The sequence below is a fragment of the Eumetopias jubatus genome, unplaced genomic scaffold (genome assembly GCF_037043125.1).
Source record: "Eumetopias jubatus isolate StellerSeaLion01/CBP00866 unplaced genomic scaffold, mEumJub1_p1.0 scaffold_2, whole genome shotgun sequence".
Lineage (NCBI taxonomy): Eukaryota > Metazoa > Chordata > Mammalia > Carnivora > Otariidae > Eumetopias > Eumetopias jubatus.
The window spans coordinates 91,746,544-91,771,563 of NW_028274808.1; the positions used below are offsets into that span (position 1 = coordinate 91,746,544).

Sequence of the window (25,020 nt, forward strand, 5' to 3'; positions counted from 1 at the left end):
TACCTAGCACAAATATCTGTTTTAAGTGTAGTACTATGTTTAAGAGAATGAGTTCTGGTGCTTAAACTCAAACATTAGCATGCATTGGAATCACTAGAGGACTTTTAAAAACATAGGTTGTTGGACCTTGCCCCCAAGTTTCTGATTCAGCAGATTTTTGGTTGGGATTCAAAAATTTGCTTCCCTAGCCCTGGTGTGATGCTGACTTGCAAAGCTCTTCTGTGAAACAGTAGCAGTTTATTTCCATTTGCCTTCTTCCCTACCCGATTGTGTGCCACCACCCTATGGACGATTGGATGGACATGGACCTGAGCCGCCTGAGTTCCCTGAACTATCTTTTCAGTTGTGAACTAAAGGCTGACAGAGATTATCACTTTAAGGTAGATAACAATGAAAATTAGCACCAGTTATCTTTAAGAATGGCCAGTTTAGGGGTGAGTGTAAAGGATGAATTGCACATTGTTGAAGCAGAGGAAAGGAATTACAAAGGCAGTCTAATTAAAGTCACGCTGGCAACTTTGGAAATATCAGTACAGCCAACGGTTTACCTTGGGGGCTTTGAAATAACACCACCTGTGGTCTTACATTGAAATGTGGTTCACGGCCTGTACATAATTGTGGACAGCACTTAGTAGCTGTGGAGGAAAATGCAGAGTCAGAAGATACAGAGGAAGATGATGTGAAACTCCTTAGTATATCTGGAAAAGGATTCTGCCCCTGGAAGTGGTAACAAGTTTCCACAGAAAAAAGTAAAACTTGCTGCCAATGAAGATGATGAGGAAGATGATAACAATGATGATGATAATGATGATGAAGGATGATGATGAAAATGACAATGACGATTTGGATGATGAGGAAGCTGAAGAAAAGCCTCCAGTAAAGAAATCTATATGAGATACTCCAGCCAAAAACTGCACAAAAGCCAAACCAGAGTAGAAAAAACTCGAAACCATCAACAGCAAGATCAAAAGGTCAAGAATCTTCCAAAAAAACAGGAAAAATTCCCAAAACACTGAAAGGACCTACTCCTGTGGAACACATTAAGGTAAAAATGCAAGCAAATATAGAAAAAGCTGCCTCTCTTCCCAAAGTGGAAGCCAGGTTCAGCAATTATCTGAAGAATTGCTTCCTGATGATGCACCAAGAGGCTGTTTAAGATCCCTGGAAATGGGGCAAGAAGAAATTAAGAAATAGTTAAAACACTTTGCTAAAATTTTCCATCTTATTTCATTTCTGTAACAGTTGATATCTGGCCATCATTTTTATAATGCAGAGTGAGAACTTCCGCGACTGTGTCTGATACATGTTGTCCAGGTTCCATTGCCAAGGATGTGTAGTCCAAATTGCCTGTTTAGTTTTTAAAGATGGAATTCCACCCTCTGCTTGGTTTTAAATACAAATCGAATGTTATGATAAGACATAGGAGTAGTAGTGGTTTGACAAATGGAAATGGTGGGGATGTGAAAATATACTCAATGTGAAATAAGCTCAATGTTTTAATGAGGTGAAAAAAAGAATTTGTTTCTCTAAAATTTTCTGATGTTGTCAATGCTGTAGGTCTGAGGACCACTCACTGGGAACTAATGAATATAACACGAAGAATCCTAAGTATGAATTCTGCCTTTTTCCCTAATAACTCTGAAGTAAATTTTATCAATTTCCTTAGCTGTTAGAGTAAGAATGTTAGAAGGTGTGTGTATGGGTGAGTGTGTGCATCTAACTTGTGAAAGAAGAAGATTTCTGTGTAAATTTATCCAGAATAATTTTAACACATTTTTATTATTTTTATTATCATTATTTTGCTATTTTAATCTGAGGTTAATTAATGTAGTGTGCAGCCATGTTAATCTGAGATTAATTAATGTAGTTTGGAGCAACCAAAATTTTCAATAGCATAAACCATCCTTCAGAATCCAGATTATTTGAATGATCAGTTTATATTACTCAAATATTTCTATCAGATTTAGTATAAAATATATAGATCTCAGTTTTTTAATTTATTTCGTCTCTCCCTAAGCATCTAGCACAGTACTCTAGAAACGATGGGTTTTGATTAATTATCTGCTGAAATTTTTAATTCTGTCAGAGTTCTCTCTACACATAATACTCAAGCAGTAAAAACAAGTAATATATCTGAAGAGTAAAATTGTGTTGTTTTATTGCTTTTCTTCTATTTTGGTTATAATTGCACTGTTCTCTCAAACAAGAATCTGGCTAAAGATTATTTGGTTTGTTGCCATCATACAATTAACACATATCCAGGAGCAGTAAAGTACAACAGATGTCTTTCCTGTATCAAACTTTTTAAAAAATTTTACCAATTAAAACACTTTCAGAAGCCAATCCATCGGCTCACACAACAAATTGGTGCACAGCAGCATTACATAGTAACAGCAGAGTTCTATCTTGGGGGAATGGTAGAATACTTAATAACCTATTGGGTGGTAGAAATAATACTACCAGAGAGAGGGAAATGCCTCATAAAAACATACACTCTTCCAAACTCTGAAAAGGAAAAAGTAACGAAGTTTAATGTGATTATATCTCAATGGCAAAGTTTCAACTAAGATTAATATCAATATTACAAATGATAATACAATATAACATTATTTTTTTTAATTTTAAAAGTAAAGACAAACATTGTAAAAGGAAATATGAATATCATCCGTTTCTTTTTCAGTTTGAGACTATAAACTTAAAATCCTTAATAAATTTTATTTGGTGTGGTTCAACAAATATGTTTTTTCTTTTAAATTTTTTATTGTTATGTTAATCACCATATATTACATCATTAGTTTTTGATGTAGTGTTCCATGATTCATTGTTTGTGCATAACACCCAGTGTTCCATGCAGAACGTGCCCTCTTTAATACCCATCACCAGGCTAACCCACACTCTCACCGCCCTCCCCTCTAGAACCCTCAGTTTGTTTTTCAGAGTCCATCGTCTCTCATGTTTGTCTCCCCTTCTAGTTTCCCCCCTTTCATTCTTCCCCTCCAGCTATCTTCTTCTTTTTTTTTTTTCTTAACATATATTGCATTATTTGGTTCAGAGGTACAGATCTGTGATTCAACAGTCTTGCACAATTCACAGCACTCACCATAGCACATACCCTCCCCAGTGTCGATCACCCAGCCACCCCATCCCTCCCACCCCACCCCCACTCCAACAACCCTCAGTTTGTTTCCTGAGATTAAGAATTCCTCATATCAGTGAGGTCATATGATACATGTCTTTCTCTAATTGACTTATTTCACTCAGCATAACACCCTCAAGTTCTATCCACGTTGTTGCAAATGGCAAGATCTCATTCCTTTTGATGGCTGCATAATATGCCATTGAATATATATACCACCTCTCCTTTATCCATTCATCTGTCGGTGGACATCTTGGCTCTTTCCACTGTTTGGCTATTGTGGACATTGCTGCTATAAACATCAGGGTGCACGTACCCCTTCGGATCCCTACATTTGTATCTTTGGGGAAAATACCCAGTATTGCAATTGCTGGATCATATGGTAGCTCTGTTTTCAACTTTTTGAGGAACCTCCATACTGTTTTCTAGGTGGCTGCACCAGCTTGCATTCCCACCAACACTATAGCAAGGTTCCCCTTTCTCCGCATCCCCGCCAACATCTGTCATTTCCTGACTTGTTAATTTTAGCCATTCTGACTGGTGTGAGGTGGTATCTCATTGAGGTTTTGATTTGGATTTCCCTGATGCCGAGCGATGTTGAGCACTTTTTATTGTGTCTGTTGGCCATTTAGATGTGTTTTTTGGAAAAATGTCTGTTCATGTCTTCTGCCCATTTCTTGATTGGATTATTTGTTCTTTGGGTGTTGAGTTTGATAAGTTCTTTATAGATTTTGGATACTAGCCCTTTAACTAATATGTCATTTGCAAATATCTTCTCCCATTCCGTCGATTGTCTTTTGGTTTTGTGGACTGTTTCTTTTGCTGTGCAAATGCTTTTTATATTGATGAAATCCCAATTTACAATTGCACCCAAAACCATAAGATACCTAGGAATAAATCTAACCAAAGAGACAAAGGATCTGTACTCAGAAAACTATAAAATACTCATGAAAGAAATTCAGGAAGACACAAAGAAATGGAAAAACGTTCCATGCTCATGGATTGGAAGAACAAATATTGTGAAGATGTCATTGTTACCTAAAGCGATCTACACATTGAATGCAATCCCCATCAAAATCCCATCCACTTTTTTCCAAGAAATGGAACAAATAATCCTAAAATTTGTATGGAACCAGAAGAGACCCCAAATAGCCAGAGGAATCTTGAAAAAGAAAAGTAAAGCTGGCGGCATCACAATTCCGGACTTCCAGCTCTATTACAAAGCTGTCTTCATCAAGACAGTATAGTACTGGCACAAAAACAGACACATAGATCAATGGAACAGAATAGAGAGCCCAGAAATGGATCCTCAACTCTATGGTCAACTTATCTTTGACAAAGCAGGAAAGAATGTCCAATGGAAAAAAGACAGTCTCTTCAACAAATGGTGTTGGGAAAATTGGACAGCCACATGCAGAAGAATGAAACTGGACCATTTCCTTACACCACACACAAAAATAGACTCCACATGGTTGAAAGACCTAAACGTGAGACAGGAGTCCATCAAAATCCTAAAGGAGAACACAGGCAGCAACCTCTTCGACCTCAGCTGCAGCAACTTCTTCCTAGAAATATTGCCAAAGGCAAGGGAAGCAAGGGCAAAAATGAACTATTATGATTTAATCAACAAATATTTATTTTATTATATTGTTCCATGAGTTGCTACTTCTATCTCCTAAATCTAAAATCTTTTTCCAATTCTATCTTTTTAAATGAATTTCTATGGTTATGAATTTAGATATTATATTTTTCTTTATCTTTTTTCTAAATAAATAAATTGTAACATATCCTCTTATATAGTCAACAAGTGTTTACTTATAACCACATGAAAAAATACTGAATAGATGTTGACTTATTGAGCAACAGGCTGGTGAAATATTTGAAGGATACAGGTTCACTTCTTAAACATCCTTTTGTGGTGAAATAAGTAAATATTCCAGAAATCTATTTTGTGAATTATCCTGTGAAAGGAAAAAAAAAGATATTAATAATCATATTGTAGTCACTTTTTCTTTCAGTAATCAGTTGAGCTAGAATGGATTGAAAGAAATTTAACTCACTATCAATTTCCCTTGATCCCACGGACTTTCAGTGTGAAACAGTTAAATCAGATTGTTGGAACTTGAAAGTAATAGTTGGTTGTGAAGAAACAACATAAGATTTTCAACAATTTCAAGATTTTTCAAGATTAGTTTCACTATAGTAAACCAAATATCACGATTATTATTTTTTCTAAAGTAAAATTGGACTGATGGTAATAAAGAAAATCACTTATTTATGTGGCTTACTTAAAGACTGTCAAACTGAATATCACTAAGTTTGTCTACTTATTTCAAGTAACAGCGGATCAGTATGAAACAAGCTCATAATTCTACAAGAGTTTTCATATTGTGAAAAAAATTGACAAAATAATAACTGCTAACAACATTTAAGGTACTTTTCCATACAAATTTGACATTATAAATGTGTGCTGTCCAATATGGAAGCTACTAAATATATGTGGTTATTTAAACTTAAATATAAATTAATTAAATTAAATTAAATCAAAAGTTTGCTTTCTCAGTCATACTAGTCACATTTCAAGGGCTCAATAGTCATAGGTGACTAATTGGTACCAAACTAGACAGAACAGATATAGAGTATTTCTATCATTTCAAGAAATTTCTGTTGGTCAGTACTATAGTATTTTCCCTAAATCAGTGTAGTTTTATTTTATTAACAAATATTCTATATTTTATTACCAAAATTTCATATCTGAGTGGTTATTTCAGACATTTTAATTTAGTATTTGAAACATTTATTTTCATAAATTTTGTTTATATAGGTTGCACTTATATAAAATATTTTAGGGAAGATTTAGTATATTTAAAAAAATGCCTATTAAGGATGCAATATTTGTTCAAGTCAATATCTCTTAAATAGTTCAGTGACTGATTTGGAAATGTCTGTGGAATCAACCAGTAGCAAGCCTAAGAAATTGTAGCCAAACAAAGACACTTGATAATTTATGTCCTGCAGTTGATCAGAAAATATTTATAAATGGCCAGAACTGAATATTACTTCCTTATAGGTGCTGCTGTCATGACACCACTGTGATCCATGGTTACCCACTCTCTTTTCTGTTTCTTGAAAGGATGGCCCTCTGAGCAAGTTAATTAAGAGCTATGGTTAATTTCTCACTCTCTATTCTCTGTAGATCTTAATAAAAATAATTATAATTAACATCATTTGAAAGTTTGATATGGTACCAAGAAGTGATACATAAACTTAGCATGAATTCATTAGCTCAAAATCTTCAGAACAACTGTATAAGATAACAACATTATCTTTGCTCTATATTTGAGTATGTTGATATTCAATGTAGTAAAGTCATTGTTTAAAGGCTGCACTGCTTCTATAAGCCGGAGTATCAAATTGGGTATTCTCTTAATTGCTATGTGCTCTGCCTCTTGTTGAGCTAAACTGGCTTTATTCACATGTTATGGAGTGACCCTCCAAAGGCAAGTTCACCAACAAATGCGGTATGTGTTTTAAAACATTTATAAAATTCATAAAGTTAAAAAAATTATAAAACTACCCAAAAAAGGAAATGAAAGAGAGAGCAGTACAGAGAAGAATCAAAATATAGAAAAATAGGGGGATGGGGGAAGAAAGGAGAAGGAAATAAAGAATGGGTAAGAGAAAAAAATAGAAGAATAAAAAGTTAAGAATATGTGAAATAAGAGAGTATAGTAAGGATGAGAAAATAAAATCTGGCTTTCTGCCCATTCCTTTATAATCTAGTCAGTACTGTGTAGCAAAGTTCATTTCTTTAACACATACTGTGGACATCTACTAGTTTGTAGATGCTCTCCTAGATGATTGGAATACAAGTGTCAATGAAATATACTAATTGAATCTCATCAGAACCACCTCTGATGATGTAATCTCCCTGAGATTTGCCTATTAAACTTCCACTAACCTTGTCCCAGTCTATGGGGCTCTGACCTTCATTCTAATATCATTGTACTTAAAATCTCAAAGAGAGGAGAGGAAATCAACTCTTGATTTGCTTATTAAATGTGTAGTCCGTTTTATTATATCCTTGTATTTAAACAAAATAACTCCATTAGTTATAAAAGAAATTCTCTGTCATTTTAGTTTTCTGTCAAAGTGGAAAACTGATTCCCAGCTTATATTGACTCTCATTCTCACACTGATGGTAGCCTTTCTTGTTTTCCATTTTTCCATTTCAACTCATCTTTTCAAATCATCACTTTCATTGTGTTATTGCCTAACTAAAACCTACCCTATAATCTTTGCTGTTTTCTTAAATCCCAACATTTCAATCCAGTATAGCATGATGAACTGGGTGCAAAAGGAACAATTTTTATGAGGGCTGTGTTATAGGTTGAATTGCGTTTCCCCAAAATTCACATGTTGAAGTCCTAACATCCAGCACCTCAGAATGTGACCTCATTTAGAAATAGTCATTGCAGATGTAATTGGTTAAGATGAGATCATTAGCGTGAATTGGCATCTCCTGATGTGGGAAATTAAAAAATAATAGTATAAAATGCAAAATATAATAAAAACTGATGTTTCAAAAACTTCCTATGAACTAGGCATTGTGCAGAATGTGTCTGCATCATTTGATCTTTACGGTCAACAATAGGTACATTTTTAGCCTTTTCCACTCCTCTATGAATCTCTCTTTGCATTAAAATTGCCATCTCTTCATTTTTGTAGTGTTACAAGTTTTGATAACCGGTAGAACAATTTCCTCAGTGTTGTTATTCTTCCTCAAGGGTGTCATGGCTATTTTTTATTTGTTTGTTTCTTTGAGTGTCAATATATATATTATTTATTTGTTTGTTTGTTTAAAGATTTTACTTATTTATTTGAGAGAAAGAGAGAGAGAACGAGTCGGGGAAGGGCAGAGGGGGAGGGAGACCAACATGACATGGGGCTCAATCCCAGGACCCTGGGATCATGATCTGAGCCAAAGGCAGACGCTTAACCAACTGAGCCACCCAGGTGCCCCTCAATATATATTTTAAAACTCATCCAGATTAAATTAAAATTATGCATTAATCTCCAGAGATTTGGCATCCTAAAAATACTAAATTTTTCAGTTAATGAAAATCTTGTATTCCTCAACTTATTTAGGCATCTTTTAATTTCTCTCAAGCATTCTTGTAATGTCTATAGTCATTAGACTTAATTTGTTCATCCTTATATATTTTATATTTTTATACTGTTCATGTTACATATAAAATACAAGTTCATTTTGATTGCTGGCTTGGATGATTACTGACTTGCTGTATTGACTTTCTGAATAAATAATTTATTTGAAATTTGTTTTGTATTATTTTTATATATGATTATATATCTACAAAAATCAACTTTCATTTCTTCCTTTACAATTTTTATACATATCTTAACTCTTTTTTATTATACTTCCTAGAGTATAATTAAATTTTGTCAACTTTTTGTCATTAAGTTTGTATTTCTTAGTTTCGTTTATAGCTACACTTATCAGATTTTATACATTCTTTACAATTTTTAGTTTGTTCAAGTTGTTCATCTAAATTTTTTCTTTGAAATTTTATCACAATTTGTGCTTGCTTTTAAAAGATCATTTTTTAATCCTTTATTACATTAGTGTGTTAAATTGCATAATTTAATTGAAATGTTAAATCAACTTTACATTCCTGGAGAAACTCGATTTAGTTGTGTATTTTTCATTTTTTTATTATTCTTTTGATACATAGCTGGATTTGGTTTGCTAATATTTTGTTAAGGATTTTTAAAACATGTTTATGAATAAGATTGATTTGTATTTTCATCTTCTTGACATTTTGATATTAAGGCTATTGTAGTCTCATAAAATAAGTTAAAAAGTTAAAAAACGCTCCCTCTTTTTCTATACTCTGGTGATATTTGTGAAAAATTAGTATTATTTCTTTAAATCTAGCAGTGAATGAATCTTGTCCTGAAGTACTTGTTTTGTGTGTTTGTTTTTATTGGGAAGGTCTCTAAGATTCTATTTTCAAAAAATAAGAATTAGTGTAGTGTTCAATTTCTTTCTGGCTTAATTTCAATAAGTTGCATTTTTCACAGGAGATTTTCCATTTCATCTAAAATTTCAAGTTTATTGAAGTATGATTATATCTTTTTATTATAGTTTTAAATAACTTTTTATTCTCAAATATAACCCAAATCATACAAAGAATGAGGCAAATATAGAGTTTATATCTTATTATTAAGCAACTACTCCATTATAATCTTCACAATTTATAACATTTTTAATGCCTCTGATCATAGAACAGTGGTATCACTATTAACTTGTTAGAATATCTACAAGGGATTACAGAGCCAATCTGATGAATGCATTACAGAAATATACAGTGGTTGGAATGATCATGATTGGTGGATGTTTTCATGGAGATTATGGAGATCATTAACTGGACTGAGAGGTTGTTTTGAAAGTACATGAAGGAGAATCTGGCCATGTAAATTGGAAAGAGAGTTTAGAAAGTGATGAAGTTCTAGGATTTTCTGGGAGCCACCTTTTGATTTCTGAGTATGCAGGATATTTAATATTTTTAATCTTTTGTTGTCTAATAAATATAGCCTTTATGAAGATAGCCCTCTTTTCCTTTCACTTCTTGTAAGGTATCATAATCTCTAGTTGAAAAAAACAATGGAAAATGTATGTAGGCAATACATTATTTATAGGTATCAACATTTTTATTTTGAATAGACTTCTTTAAGTGATGGATGTAAAACCACTTATTTTGTCTAATCAAATTCACACTCTGGGAACTAAGGACATCATTAGTAACCAATGACATTAACTCAACTAAACAGGTTTATAATACCTGTAAAAGTCATCTTTTGACCACTAATCTTTCTGGGCTTACAAGAGCTATCTGATCAGTGTTTTAAAGTGGTTATGACATTAGTCTGTGAGAACATACAGGCACAGATGCAGATCTTGCCTCTGTTATTTACCTCCGGTGATACCTCACATATTTCATCTGCTTCAGTTTTGCTATACATAAAATTCAGATAATATGTCACAGGTTTGTGGTGATATGAATAGCAGTATCTACTGTTGATAGATCTCGCTATGCATGGGAAGCTCCACTAAATTATTTACATTATTAGTCCTCAAAAGGTATAGTATGACTTACGTTGTCACTCTAAAAAGAAATGGAGACACTAGACTTATGGAATAGCTGGTTTTACTCTGGTTCTTCTATTTCTCATTGGACTAATTAGTGACAGAAAAAAATTACAGGCAAGAGAAGGTATTCTAGCCTCCTGACAGTGGTGGACAAATGCAGAGAAGGTAAGTGGGGTAAATTACTTTTAACTCATCAGATAGAGGAAAGTGGGTGAAGTTGGAGATGCTAATGAGTAACTTTAAACGTATAGAAATTACTAGGGAATTGGGTTTTGATACCATAATATTATCATTATCACAATTTAAAAAAAATCCAGCCTAATGGTATTTTTATTTATATAGTATTTTATAAAATACATTTGCCATTCTCTGCACCAAATTGATGCCTGATACTTTATTTATAAGGACAGCAATCAGAGAAAATAAACCATATCTAATCTTCACAAAGTTTAAATAATGTGTATGTGTATGTATGTACGTGTGTGTGTGTGTGTGTGTGTGTGTGTGTGTGTGTATGGTAATCAGGTATTTTGCTTTTAGCAAATTTCTGCTTCTTTGTATTACCAACAAGTGTTAATGAAGGTAGCTTTATCATCCAGGAGCAAACAAAACTGAATAAGTTATTGAGTTATTCCAGATAGAAATATTGTAAATGTGCAGCAAAGAATTTAGTGAACTTTTAGGGCTATATACCTAAAGCACTCATAAGGTCAGAATTGAACTTGCAAATCACCAGGTTATTGAACTATACTGCAACATTTTCAAAGCCTTCTTTTGCTTATCTTTCCCTCAAGAAAAAAAAAAAAAAAGGACGTACAAGCATCTACAAGCCACAAGTCAAGGATGTGGTACCTAGAAATTTATTTTTGAATTCCTATGAAAATAAAGAGTTCTCCAAAACTGAATATTCATAAGACTTATTTAATGTTAGAAGACAAATGAAAAGTGATGTAAAAAAGTCAAGTTTTGGGGCACCTGGGTGACTCAGTCGTTACGCATCTGCCTTCGGCTCAGGTCATGATCCCAGGGTCCTGGGATTGAGCTCCACATCGGGCTCCCTGTTTAGTGGGAAGCCTGTTTCTCCCAGTCCCCATGCTTGCGTTCCCTCTCTCACTGTCTCAATCTCTGTCAAATAAATAAATAGATAAAAGCTTTAAAAAAAAGTCAAGTTTTAAGCTAGCTTGGAGAAAGCACTTGGCAATGTTTAACATTACTTGACTCTTGTGATCCTGTAGAACAGCAATAAATAAATTGTCTCATTCTGTTCCAGGAAGCTCCAGGTTTCCTAACGGGAACCAGAATGCCTGTTAACCAAGCTTTGGACATGCATCTCTGCTTCCCTCTGTCCCCTGAACATTGACCCACCCACAGCCTAAGTCAATATACAATTCCTTCTTAACAGCTTCTCCAAGAATTGGCTGGGATCAGGGTAAGACATACTCTGATCTACTGCCCTATCCATTCATTCCTTCAACCCACTTCTCCACTCCCTGTTCTTTCTTGTTTTGTTTTATTTTTGTCTTGTTTACTCTTCCCAATAAAAGAAAAACTACTTTCAGCCTAACTTCTGAGACACTCGGAGATCTAATTGTTGGTACTTTCTCCCCATCGAAATAGTCTTCCTCCCCCAACTTAGTAGTCTATTTTCTCCTCTTGGCAACAATTTTTGACATAAAGTTTCTCCTTATCTAAATTCTGATTTGCTTTTTATTTGACATAGTTCAGAATAAATATGACACATATAAAAAAAAACCCTTGTCATTTCATATGATTTCAATCATATGTGGAATTTAAGAAACAAAACAAATGAACATAGGGGAAGGGAAAGAAAAATAAAATAAGATAAAAACAGAGAGAGAAGCAAACCATAAGAGAATCTTTAATTCTAGGGGAAAAAACAGGGTTGCTGTTTCTTTCTGTCAAAGAAAGAAAGAAAGGAAAGAAAGTTTGTCATCTCTACTCTAACATTTATTATCCAAACCAAAACCAAAGAAAACATGAATTGCTATTAAGTACTAGTACTCTCTATCACTTCTTGCTTTCCCTGTATATTCTCTCACACACCTTCACTCATGATTAACATCCTTACCCATAGGGTATAAAACATTCCTAAAAATGGAAGAATGAACTATTTAAAATGCTTATTTTATTTTAGTTCTGCTATGGTTATCCTATTCTTATTTCTCATTTTTGGAAGCAAACAACCTTCACAAGAGTCAATATGTAAGAAGTCTAGGTAAGTACTTGATAAATATGATAGTTATTAATGAAAATTAACCATTTTTTCCAATATAAAAATCTCCATTAGCAGTCATTTTAATCAAAGTATATTTGAAGAGTGCTTGGTTGTTTATTTTTTTTAAGGATTTTATTTATTTATTTGAGAGAGAGACCGAGCACAAGGGGGGAGGAGAGGGAGAAGAAAGTTCCCCGCTGAGCAGGGAACCCGATGTGGGGCTCAATCCCAGGCCCTGAGATCATGACCTGAGCCAAAGGCGGACGCTTAACTGACTGAGCCACCCAGGTGCCCCTGCTTGGGTGCTTATAAAATAACTTTCATAATTATCCTGTTATCCTCCAAAAAAGTCTTAGCATATAGAAATGTATTGTTATCTGCTCTTTATCAAGCAAGAAATGATTAGTGAAGCTAAATTAATGTTTCAAATTCACATAGATAAGTTCCAAGTTCTTCTAATTAATATATTTGTTTTCTTTATTAGAAAGAGAATTCTATGCATTGCACCTAGACATTTGCGAAATGAATTTTTTTCTTTTTTTTTGCATAGGTTTTTAGAAAAATCAAAGTTAAGCCCATGCTCTATTTATTTGCAGCAACTATCCTTAACCTAATTGTTTGCTGCCATCTCTACCTTGGCTCTACTGCCTTCAGTAAGACTCATTATTTTTTTCTTTTTTCTAAAGTAGGTGAGAATAGAGTAGTGAATGCACAAAATGGTATTTACTCATAATTACTTTTTAAGACTTTCTTTAGCGAGAGAGCAAACTTTTCACAATGTTATTTAAGGCAGTCTTTATTTAATGGGAACTCTTGCAACTTGTCAACCACTCATTGGTCATGTCTTTTTAAAAGCCTCATTTAAAGTGTTTCTATAAAAATTGGCGAGATACTGATGTAAAGACAAGCAGAAAGTCTTTCTAGTTAGAACATCTCATCTGGAATTTCTGTTCAACCACTTATTAGCTAAGTGGCCTTTAATGAACCATTCAATCTCTCTCAAACTTGGTTCCCTTGTCTTGAAATGGGGCTATGAAATAATCACTACTTCAGAGAAATTTAGTAAATATAAAATGAAAGCATAAGCAAAAGTACTATTTCAAATGCCACGTACCATACAAATGCTACTTATGTTTATTGTACTTTAAAGAGCTCAAGGGAAAAAGTTTCTCCAGCAATGTAATGTTTCGCTTAAATATACTGTAACTATATTTTGTTTTCATAAAGTGAATATATAATGTAAAAACAGAAAACAAATTAATCAAATATCAATATGCCTATATTCTCCTAGTAATTCAGGTGAGGGTAATGATCGTGTGTGTGTGTGTGTGTGTGTGTGTGTGTAGAGGGTAGGAGCAGGCAAAGATAAAACACTTTCAAAGTCCACACTCAGAGTAAGGGCACTAGGCATTATGAACTCTAATTTTGTACTCTGTCACTTTGGTTCTGTTACTTGGATTTATACATTTTCAGTGGAATTTAAGCAGGATTATTTCAATGATTGTTAAGCTGTCAAGGCTCTGATGTGATTTCCTTCTTCAGTTCAGCTCCTAAAATATAGGTTACTGTGTTTTATAGTGGGCATTTGAAAGCCTATGACTGCGCTTCATATTCTAATTTACACCCATTTCACGTGCTGTATGGTTTTAACTGACTCGCTTTAGAAGGATCCCAGGAGTTGCTAGGAAACCTCTCTGTTCTTTTCACTTTTCATATAGCATTAGTCTTTCGAATGATAAGGCTATACCTGTGGGTACAGGAGGATTTAATAGAATGAAAGAGTGACAGCAAGGCTATGGCATAGGTAACCACCCTTTCAAAGTTTCTAGTTCTTCATATAGATAATAAGGTATAATACCAGTAAAGAAAAGAGCAATACGTGTTTTCTTTAAATGCCAAATATTTAGGAAACATATTTTTTTAAAGTTTCAAGAAAATATACATATACACACATATATAAGAATTTAGTTAACCTACGTATATAAATATATACATATATATACACATACATAATGCCTATAAATGTATACGTATATATGTACACGTTATATATGTATATATAATGTCTGTTCTCATTCTTTATATTTTGGTTTTCTCTTAGATCTCTCCAGTGTTGTGAGACAAATGACATTCAAGATAAAGATGATGAAGAACTTCTACAGTTTTAAACTAATCTTCCCATTGAAAATATCTGTCATTCTCACACTTGGTGTATGGGCCCCATTTATATTTTTTGGTACAAAAATATTTTATGTTATTTTGCAGGGTTTTTTTTAATAGATGATTTTTTTAAAACAGTGCAATGAACCATTCTAATTCATCAAACACCAGATAAGAGAGCAGGTCCATCTGCAGTGGTTGCTTCTTAGCATTCTTGATCAAATGAATTTTTTTTTTTTTTTGGCACTTCAAGTCAATAAACATAGCACTCAGGAAAAGATTTGAAATAAAATGTAAATAAAGAAATAATGATCGAAGAGGTGATTGCTGCAACGTCATTTCTATTCTTTCTATTCTTCATTAGAATAAACAATGAACTTTTCCTCATATTTTTCATTTGGAGAAAAGTAATACTTTTCCACCTTGTTCAAAATATGAATGTGTATGTATATAACAGATAGAAAAACTAGTTCAGTCAGGACGATTTTTTAGAATAACATTTCATAATGACACGTTTTTCTTAAACTACTGTATTGGTTCTTTTCAATAGCTTCAAATGGCATTTTTAAAGGTTAACTGCAAAGGGCCTGTTGAATCTATTCCTATTTCAAATCTTTTATTATTTTCCCATGGATGTTTCAAAGTCTTTGTTATACTGTCGAAGCTGTTCATCTGTGATTGCACTGCACTGAGCTGTGTATGTGTCAACTCATTATCCGAAACAATAGTTAATACAGCAATTCTGAAACACAACGTTATTGCGTGATTCTGGACTTAAAGAAAATATTTATCTGCTCTTAAATATGCGGGTACAGATACTAGTATTGTCTTCTTACTTAGGGAAACATTTTCATTAAAAGGCAGATTTATTTTTGTAATGGCTTGGCCAATGTTCTGAGTTTATTGTGTCTAAGATCTATGTTTCAATCATAATATTGTATACTGAACAATAAAGTACACAGCAAAATTTAGTAATTGTCTAGAAATTGGGTTAAAATGAGAAGCAAAAATTCTATTCCATTAGCATATTCCTAAAGGGAAACAAATACTCCATTTTTAAGATTTTATTTATTTATTTGAGAGAGAGAATGAGAGACAGAGCACGAGAGGGAAGAGGGTCAGAGGGAGAAGCAGACTCCCCGCTGAGCAGGGAGCCCGATGTGGGACTCGATCCTGGGACTCCTGGATCATGACCTGAGCCGAAGGCAGTCGCTTAACCAACTGAGCCACCCAGGCGCCCAAATACTCTATTTTTTAACATGAAAAATAAACAGGTCGATAGCTCGTGTGTTTATGTAGCTTATTTTAGCTGGCTAATTTTGAGGATATGGGAAGAAAATTAGAAAAAATATTGCAATTATTTTCAGTTATTTATGAAATTATTTCAACTTAACAGAATACTAACACATTCAAAACCCTTACAGTTCTAAACATACAGTCTAATACATTCTTTAAAAAAAATGTGTCCTAGTTATGAGTCATAACCATTGCTTGGTTATCCATTCAGCTAAATGGCTGAAATAAAGATATATATATATATATATATATATATATATATATATATATATATAGACTCTATTACAGTGTTGATCTCTATCCTAAGGACTTCTCTATTATAATTAGAGTTTCTAGTGTGAACACATAAAATCCCCAAGTGGTCTGGAATGATGTGGCAGTTACTTATTTAAAATTTTAAAGAATGACTTTTTAAGTAAAACCTTTTTTACTGTGAACTTTAAAAATAGATCACCAGGGCGCCTGGGTGGCTCAGTTGGTTAAGCGACTGCCTTCAGCTCAGGTCATGATCCTGGAGTCCTGGGATCGAGTCCCACATCGGGCTCCCTGCTCAGCGGGGAGTCTGCTTCTCCCTCTGACTCTCCTCCCTCTCATGCTCTCTGTCTCTCATTCTCTCTCTCTCAAATAAATAAATAAAATCTTTAAGAAAATACATTACCAAATTTTCTTCATTAGTAAACACAATATAAAGAATTAGTTAAGACCATCTGGTTTTAGTTAAGACTGTTTGGGTTTTAACCCAAACTAGTTTGGTAGCCTACTTTGGCAAGTTACTTAGCTTTTCTGTGCCTCATTTTCCCTATCTATAAAGTAGGGGTAATAATTGTAAATACCTTATAGAATCATTCTGAAGACAGTGTAAGTATTTTTAAAATACTTGGAATAGAGCCTGGCACATAGGATGTATTATATAAGTGCTAGTTAAATAAAAATAAAGGCTTAAAATAAGAACATAAATCATGTTCTTGGACAGAAAGAATTGTTATAATCCAAATGAAAGAGGACTGTAGCTTGGATAGGAATGTTGGTAGTGTAGAGGAAAATAAGCAATCGTATGAAAAAGACTTTAGGAAACCTTTGGCTCTGAAAGATGGATATTATGCTTAGACTTGGCATAACTCTAAAAATGGTGGGAACACTCACCGATACAAATTGATAAAAGTAGAATTGGCCTGAGGAAGGCTATCTGCTCCCTGTTTTACACGTTATGTTTAAAGAAGCATTGAAATATCCTGCAAGCATCTGAAGCTCTGGAGCTCAGAAAAAAAGAGGTCTGTTCTAAAGACTTGAATTTGGGCTTCATTTTTATATGTGCTCATCACTGCAGCTGTCAGCATGGAAGAGCTCACCTAAGGAAAAAGTAAGGAGAGACAAGAGGGCCTAGAACTGACCATCAAAAAACTGCAACAAATAATGTCTTCATAGAGCAGGATAATCATTCAAAGAAGGGGAGATTGCCAGGAAAGGGAAAGATTGCCGTGATTTAGAAGCAAAGGAAAAGAATGTTTCAAGAAGCGCAACAGCATCCAATGATGCTGAAATAATTATGATATGGAAATTAAAATATCCATTAAATTTAGTGATGTGGAGTTAATTGGAAACATGATCAGGAGTCATTATTCTTTTTGAGTAGTAAGAGTGGAAACCAACACTAAATTTGGTGATGAAGAGACCAGAGTAGAGAAAGCAGAGATGCTGATCATTGACCATTTGTTTGAAGAGTTTGGCTGCTGATCCAAATATAGTAGCTGTACAATGGAGTACCCAAGGGGGGGAAATAGATCAAAATAATCAATATCTGGAATCTGAATTTTTTTTAGTTTTACCACTTAAGTATTTTTAAATTGGCCTATTTGTAGGCTAGGTGATAAATGAGTACATTGTCTACATCTTTTCCTGAAAATAAATTAATGAATCAAAGTTCATTTAACCTGGACAAAATTACTTCCTTGCTCTCCGTATTTCTTTGTAGTTTTTACCCAACTTATATAAGCAGGACTAAACCATTGCTTAAATTATCAACATCGGTAATATATGATTCTACTCCCAGAATCTTGGCCCACAGGTCTGTGATAATTGCATTAAGAAGATAATAAGAATAAATAACTCTCCTGATTTGAAGATATGGTATCAACTACCTTTATGTATCTTACCTCAAAGTTTGCAAATTTATCCTTATTAAGTAAAAATGCTACTGCCAAAAGAAGGTAGCTTATAACTTTTCCCAAGTACGTAGAAGTTTAAAGACAACATGTAAAAATGAACCTTTGATCTTATGATGATATTGATCATAAGATATTGATCTTATGATATATATTGCAAGCATGATGAATGTATTTGAGAAACTTCTTTTAATAGTGCACCCTGAATAACATTTTTGGACCACATAGTTGAATCAGTGAGTAATTACAATAGGCAGGTAGACAAGAAGTTTTATCAGACATTATGGTTTTTTTATACTAAATTTATTAATATCTAGAGATATTTTTAATTTTATAGAATTTTATAATTTTACTTGAAACCTAAGGTTATCTTGTAAAAATCCCTTGTTTCTTCATTTTTCACAAGTGTCTGATGCTATGCCCTTTCCCCATATCAAAGGAGATGACCTGGAATACAATTTGCTGAGCAATGGAATCCATCAAGATGGCAATCAATTTCCTATATGCTTCTGAATATAGGAAACACCTTTGCTCTATTTCCTCAACGTTGTTTTATGGAGGGAAATGCCTTTTCCCTCCACATGTAATTAAAAATCAGAAAGTCCATATTAGTCTTTCTCATCCTGAAGGTCAATAAAAGAAGTAAAGTATAAGGTGTATCTCTTTCTGGCAAAAGCATCACATATATATCCCAACATTGGTTTTTGTTTAAGTGATGGTTTCTTAAAACACTTCTTGAAGGAATAAGGTGCTACCATGATGGTTGTGCCGCTTATTATATATAAACCTTAGAGAGTTGTTTAATATTTTGAAGCCTCAGATGCCTCATCAGATAAATAAGGATATTAATAGTACTAACCCCACACTATTAGTGTTTTGTAGGGAATTAAATGAATTATTATATGTAAAGGATTTAGAGATAATAGTCTGTAATACAAAGTTTTTAGAACATTTCAGTGTTTAGTACTTCATTATTTTTGTTTTTGTTGTCAAAAATTTTTTAAGCTCCATTGTTCATCACAGAAAGAAGATTCTGGAAAAACAGTTTTGGAATGCAATTGCTATATTGCCAACAGTAAAAGACATATCCTACTTATTACTACAACATAGAGTATTGCATCATTGATAACTACTACTTTTTAAAAAATAGTAATTGTTACTTAAATGACTAGTAATTTAATAACGATCAATTTAATTAATAACAACTTTAATAATTAAATAATTATTATTTTAATAATTAATGATTATAAATAATAATGTAATGATTATTAGAGCTTATGGTATTAAATAATTATTATTTTTATTTATTATACATTATTGTAGCTTATATTTTACATGCTAAATATAAATGTTAATAAATGACAAAGCAAGTGAGTTAATTCTAAATATTGTACTCTAAAAATACAATTCCTACTTACTAAATTATATTGCAGTAGGAATGAGAAAGGACATACAAAGTTGACTCAAAATATTTTAGAAGGTACATTCAACAGGATGTGGAGTCTATATGTAAGACAGATATGAGGTAAATGAAGCTGTAGATTCCAGTTTTTAAAAGACCAATTACTTTTCCCATATCACTTGTTTTACAGCCTGTACCCCTGTACAAGGGTACAGCCTTATCTTGTGTCTTCTGGGTTTTTCTATCCTGTACTTTTAATTCAGGCATTACCCTCTACCACTCATGCCAGAATTTCTTGACTGGTTTCTTTTTTCTATTTTTTTTTAAGATTTTATTTATTTATTTGACAGAGAGATAGACAGCACAATCAGGGGGAGTGGGAGAGGGAGAAGCAGGCTCCCCCCCCCAAGCAGGGAGCATGATGTGGGGCTCAATTCCAGGACCCTGGGATCATGACCCAGGTGCTCCCTTTGACTGGCTGCTAGTCTATCCTATCTACTTTTCAATATTATCCCCTTCTTGTCCTTGACGATTGGCTCCATATTTCTCTTGTACCACACACCTGGTATCAGGAATATCTTAATTATTTTCCTGTTCTTGGCTTTCTGACACTAATTTTATCTTGAGCAGTGCTATTAGCTATTTTCATCTTAAATGCCAATAATATATTAACTTTCATTGATAACTTTGTTTCTTTTTTCACGGAAGCAATAGAAGCAATTAGAAGATAACCTTCTTACCACCAAATTTACTATGCTACTGTATGAACTCTCCCCTTGAAAGTTGTACTTGATGAATTTTCCTCACCCAATTTATGCCATTCTCCAACTCCTGCACTCCCTATCTCATCTCCTTCCATGTACTTAAGGAATATATTCCTGCAGATATCTGTCTCTCTCATCCATTAAAAATACACATTACCAATATATTAAAGAAAACAAAAGGCCCCTGCTCATTTAAAATACACAGCAAATCATTCCTTTGATCCTCCAGATTTCTCCTCCACCCTCTATGGAAGGCAGAGTAATGGCCACCTGCCCCGCCTAAGATGCCCACGTTCTAACCCCTGGAACCGTGGCTGTGTTACCTGGCACGGCAAAAGAACATATCACAGATGTGATTAGGTTGGGGATTTTAAAATCAGAAGGTTACCCTGCATTATCTGGGTGGTCCCAATGTAAGTAATTAAAAGATGAAAGAGGGTGACAGAAGAACCATGGGAGGATGCGCACCTGTGGAAGCAGGGGCACTGAAATGGAGAACAGTGCCATGAGAGTAGGCTCGCAGGCAGCCTCTGAAGGCTGGAAAAGGCACGGAAGCAGATTCTCCCCGAGAGCATCCAGAAGCGATGCAGTCCTGTCAAAACACTGATTTTAGTCCATTTGGACTTCTGACCTCCAGAACAGTAAGATAACAAACTTGTGTTGTTGGAGTCACTAAATCTGTGGTGATTTGTTACAACAGCCATAGGACATGAATGCAACCTCCATTCCCTCTTCAACCCAGTCCTGTCAGGGTTTCCTCTTCGCAACTGGAGACAAAACACTCATTTCAAGGTCATCAACATCATTGTGCCTTACCTTTCAGCAGTCTTTGACATCAAGGTTTGTTTCGAAATATTTTCATTATTCTTTGATTATCAGCTCACATTCCTTTATTCTTTGTCAAATCTTTTAGGTCTGTTTCTAAAATGTGTTCTTTGAGAAAGGAAGAGTGTGTTATTTCTGTCAGGCACTTGCCTAGAGCCTGATGGTATAACCACCCTATGAAAAATGTTAATGTCAATTCTCAACTTGAGTCTTTTCAGACCACAGAAAGAATTCAGACACCCACTGAGTGAATAGTGGTGTGCAGTTAGGATTTATTCAAGGAAGCTCTTTTATTACCCCTGCTTTATTCAGAACAAGATTGAGACAGGAAAGTCTACTTTTGAGGGCCTTTTTCTCCCTGAGCTCAACAGTTGGGTCCTGACTCTATATGGGCATCTGTAACTCCATTTTCTGCCCAGATCAATCTACATTTTTGCCTCCTCTACTTGCACATAGATGGTTCTTCAAGTCCAGGGTCCAGGCCGCCAGGGAACAGAAGAATAATTTGAAGAAAAACACCAGCTCCAGTGTTAGTTTAAGTTTGTGGAATGCAGCTTTCTTGTCATTATTGGCATCTGGTTGTTTCCCTAACATTACCACCTGCTCTGTTTTGCCTTAAAAACAACTTTGTTTAAAATATTATGTCCATCACTCATAAGAATCTACACTGGGAGCATCTTTCTCTGTACATCTAGTGAGCCATCTCCTGGAAGTAGAAAACCCCTACTTCTTTAAATATTTATACACTTGGCTATGGAGATACCACACGCTTTGATTTTCTTCCTATTACTTTTGTGTTCCCTCTCAATTTCCTCTTCTATCTCCTCTTTTCCTTTCCAATTATTTGAAGTTGGGATAAACAAGGATTCACTACTAGGACATCCATTCTTCTCTGTATGCACCCACATTTTTTTGCTCATGTAGTTTCAAATGTTGTTATTATATTGATAACTTTGAAGACTCCAGTCCAGAGGTTGTCTCTAAGTTCTTAATTCTAAGATCTAGCTACATGTTCAAAAAATATACTTGGATTACTGGTAAGTATCTCAAAATTAATATGTCCAAAACAAAAACCCATAATTCCCCTGCCCAAACTATTTTCACCAATCCCCAGTGTTTACTTTCTCAATAATATTGCAACATCCTCTCTGTTGCTCAGAGGATCATACATCATTGGTTCTTCTTTTTCCCTCATATGCCACATAAAATTTATTATCAAGTTCTCCAATCTAGCCGCTCTTCACCACCTTACATGTGCCCACTTCCCCAATTCAAGCTATTATTTCCTCTCACTTGTTTTAGTGTAATATCTTATATCATCTTCTTGTGCTAACACAGTTGCCCAGAACTTGACTGTATACCTATAAAAATGTTACCATAAATGTTTGACTTGAGATTTATTTTTAATTTAACACATGTCCCCTCTACTTGCCCAAATGTTTTCATCATCACACTCAGACCAAAATGGAAATATACACAAGACCTGAATGAATGCCTAACTAAATTCCTTTTTGCTCAGTTCCCCCTACCCTTCTCCTCCCTGATTTGGCTCTAGCCACACTTATTTTTACTTATTCCTCAATATGTTAAAATCTTATCCTTGAAAGATTTTTGTACTTCTTTTTCTCTTTCCCTGAAATACTCATTCCTCTGTTATCAGCCATATCTCATTTTTTTACCATCTCCCTGTGCTTCTTTTAATGTCCCTTTTCCAGAGAAGTTTTCATGACAGCACTACTTTAAAAAATTGTATTCTGGAAAATTTCAAACATATATAAATGTGAGAGAGTAATTTGGAAAACCACTGTTGGAGAGGAAGAATTTCCTATGCCCTTTGAGATTCTTTTGGCTAGGCTAAGAATCAAACTCATGCGACAAGAGTAACAGGAGAAAATCAAATTTAATAGCATACCTATGTGGAATCCACAGAGACATGAAGTTCCAAAAACAGTGAGACAGTTTGACACTTATATGAGCTATGGGGAGAGGTAGAGTCTGAAGATACAAAAGGGAGAAAAGCCATTAGCAGGAAGGTGAAAGGAAATGTTTGGAAAACAAAGGTTGCCCTACTATGTAGATAAGCTTCTTTTTTATTATTATTATTATTTTTAAAGATTTTATTTATTTATTTGACAGATAGAGACACAGCGAGAGAGAGAGAACACAGGCAGGGGGAGTAGAAGAGGGAGAAGCAGGCCTCCCGCCGAGCAAGGAGCCCGATATGGGGCTCGAACCCAGGACCCTGGGATTACAACCTGAGCCAAAGGCAGATGCTTAACAACTGAGCCACCCAGGCACTCCTGCAGATAAGCTCCTTAAGTGAAGAGGAATCACTGTTAATCGCTCTCTTCCCGGTACCAACAGGCAGTTGAGGGGGAGGTAAAGAGCTTTTCCTGAATCTGCTAGGTTTTGATTGCTTTTAACTCAAAATAATGTTCATGCCAAAGTAGCCCATCTTGGGACTGCTTGCCCTTGTTTCTGACACCACCATGTCTGTGTTAGTTTCAACAATTGTCATCTCATTAAGCGAAGATTTCATCTTGCCAATGTTCAGACATTTAACTATGAATAGCCTAGATGCTCAGGACCAGGCTGGCCCATGACAGAAATCAAAATTGGCTCAGACAGTCCCTTAGCCAGGAGTGGCTTAAATAACCTCTTTTTCCCATCTTCAGAGGTTAAGGAGCCTGTTAGTTAGGTTTGACTTAAGCTCATCCTCTAAATCCTTGTTCCAGTACCCCCTGGAGGCCCACCAGGAAGGGTAGGAGGAGGTGGAGGTGCAATCGGGAACCAAACTAACCTGCAAGACTGTCCCTGGGATAAAGGGACACTGCAGGCACAGAGAAGGGAAAGGATCAGACCCCACACCAGGTACCTCAGGCAATGAGGATACTCACTGAGAAGAGGAATCCCCATAATACTGGGCTTTGAAAACCAGAGGGGCTTAACTTCAATCTGTGGGGCTTAACACCTGGAACTTTAAAAATCAGCAGGCTCAGCTCTGGGAGAACTAGAGGGTGTTAAGAAACTGAGTCACACCTTAAAGAGACAGCATAACAAAAAGCCCCACTGAGATACAGCATAGAAGAAGATCTATTTACTAACCTCAGAAGCTGTGCTGGATGGGCAGGGATCTTTAGGAGACTTCTCCAAAAACAAAAGAGCTGGCAGATACCATTTCCCTCCGCTGCCCCTCAGCCCAATACAGGGACACCTGTAGAAACCAGTATAGTGCTAATATTCTCACCTAGCTTGCTAACACCCAGCCACTGTGCTTCTCTGCCGACCTGTCCCCTCCAATCCAACCTCAGCAGTTCTTCAAAGAAGCTACAACACCCTGCCAACCATAGCAGACCTGCACAAACCTTGCTAACACTATGCGCCCTGACCTGCATTCTCCTGCAGACCCACCCCATCCAACATGCCCTCCAAAGAGGTGCCACAAATATGACAATGAGAAAGCAGCTCCAGCAGGGCCAGCACCATTCTAAAGTGACTCCTTCCCTGGGGAAAGAGGAAGACAACCACACAGACCAGTTCAACTGAGGCCCCAGCAGTGGGCTGGGGATAGACATCTAGTCTGTCTGCAGGCCCCACCCACCAATGAAAGTTTCTCAGGGAACAACACAGGGAGAGCACCCTGCTCTTTCATTTAACTCTAGCCTGGCAAACACCTCATCTGACTCAACTCAAGCCCGAGGTAGCCCCAGACTGGCCCATGAATAACACAGGGACCAAACCCTGCCCACAGCAGGCAAAGAAAACCATTGTAGATCACTACACAGAAGGCAAATGCAGCTCAGCCACAATGGTACAGACAACACACATAGAAGACACCCCTGAAGTGCCAGGTTCTGGTGAACAAAAG

General features: G+C 35.2%; 1 pseudogene; it reads left to right on the forward strand.

The window, feature by feature from the left end:
* Window positions 1–284: 284 nt before the first annotated feature.
* LOC114208290 (nucleophosmin pseudogene) lies at window positions 285–1,246 on the forward strand (annotated as a pseudogene).
* The last annotated feature ends 23,774 nt before the right edge of the window (window positions 1,247–25,020 follow it).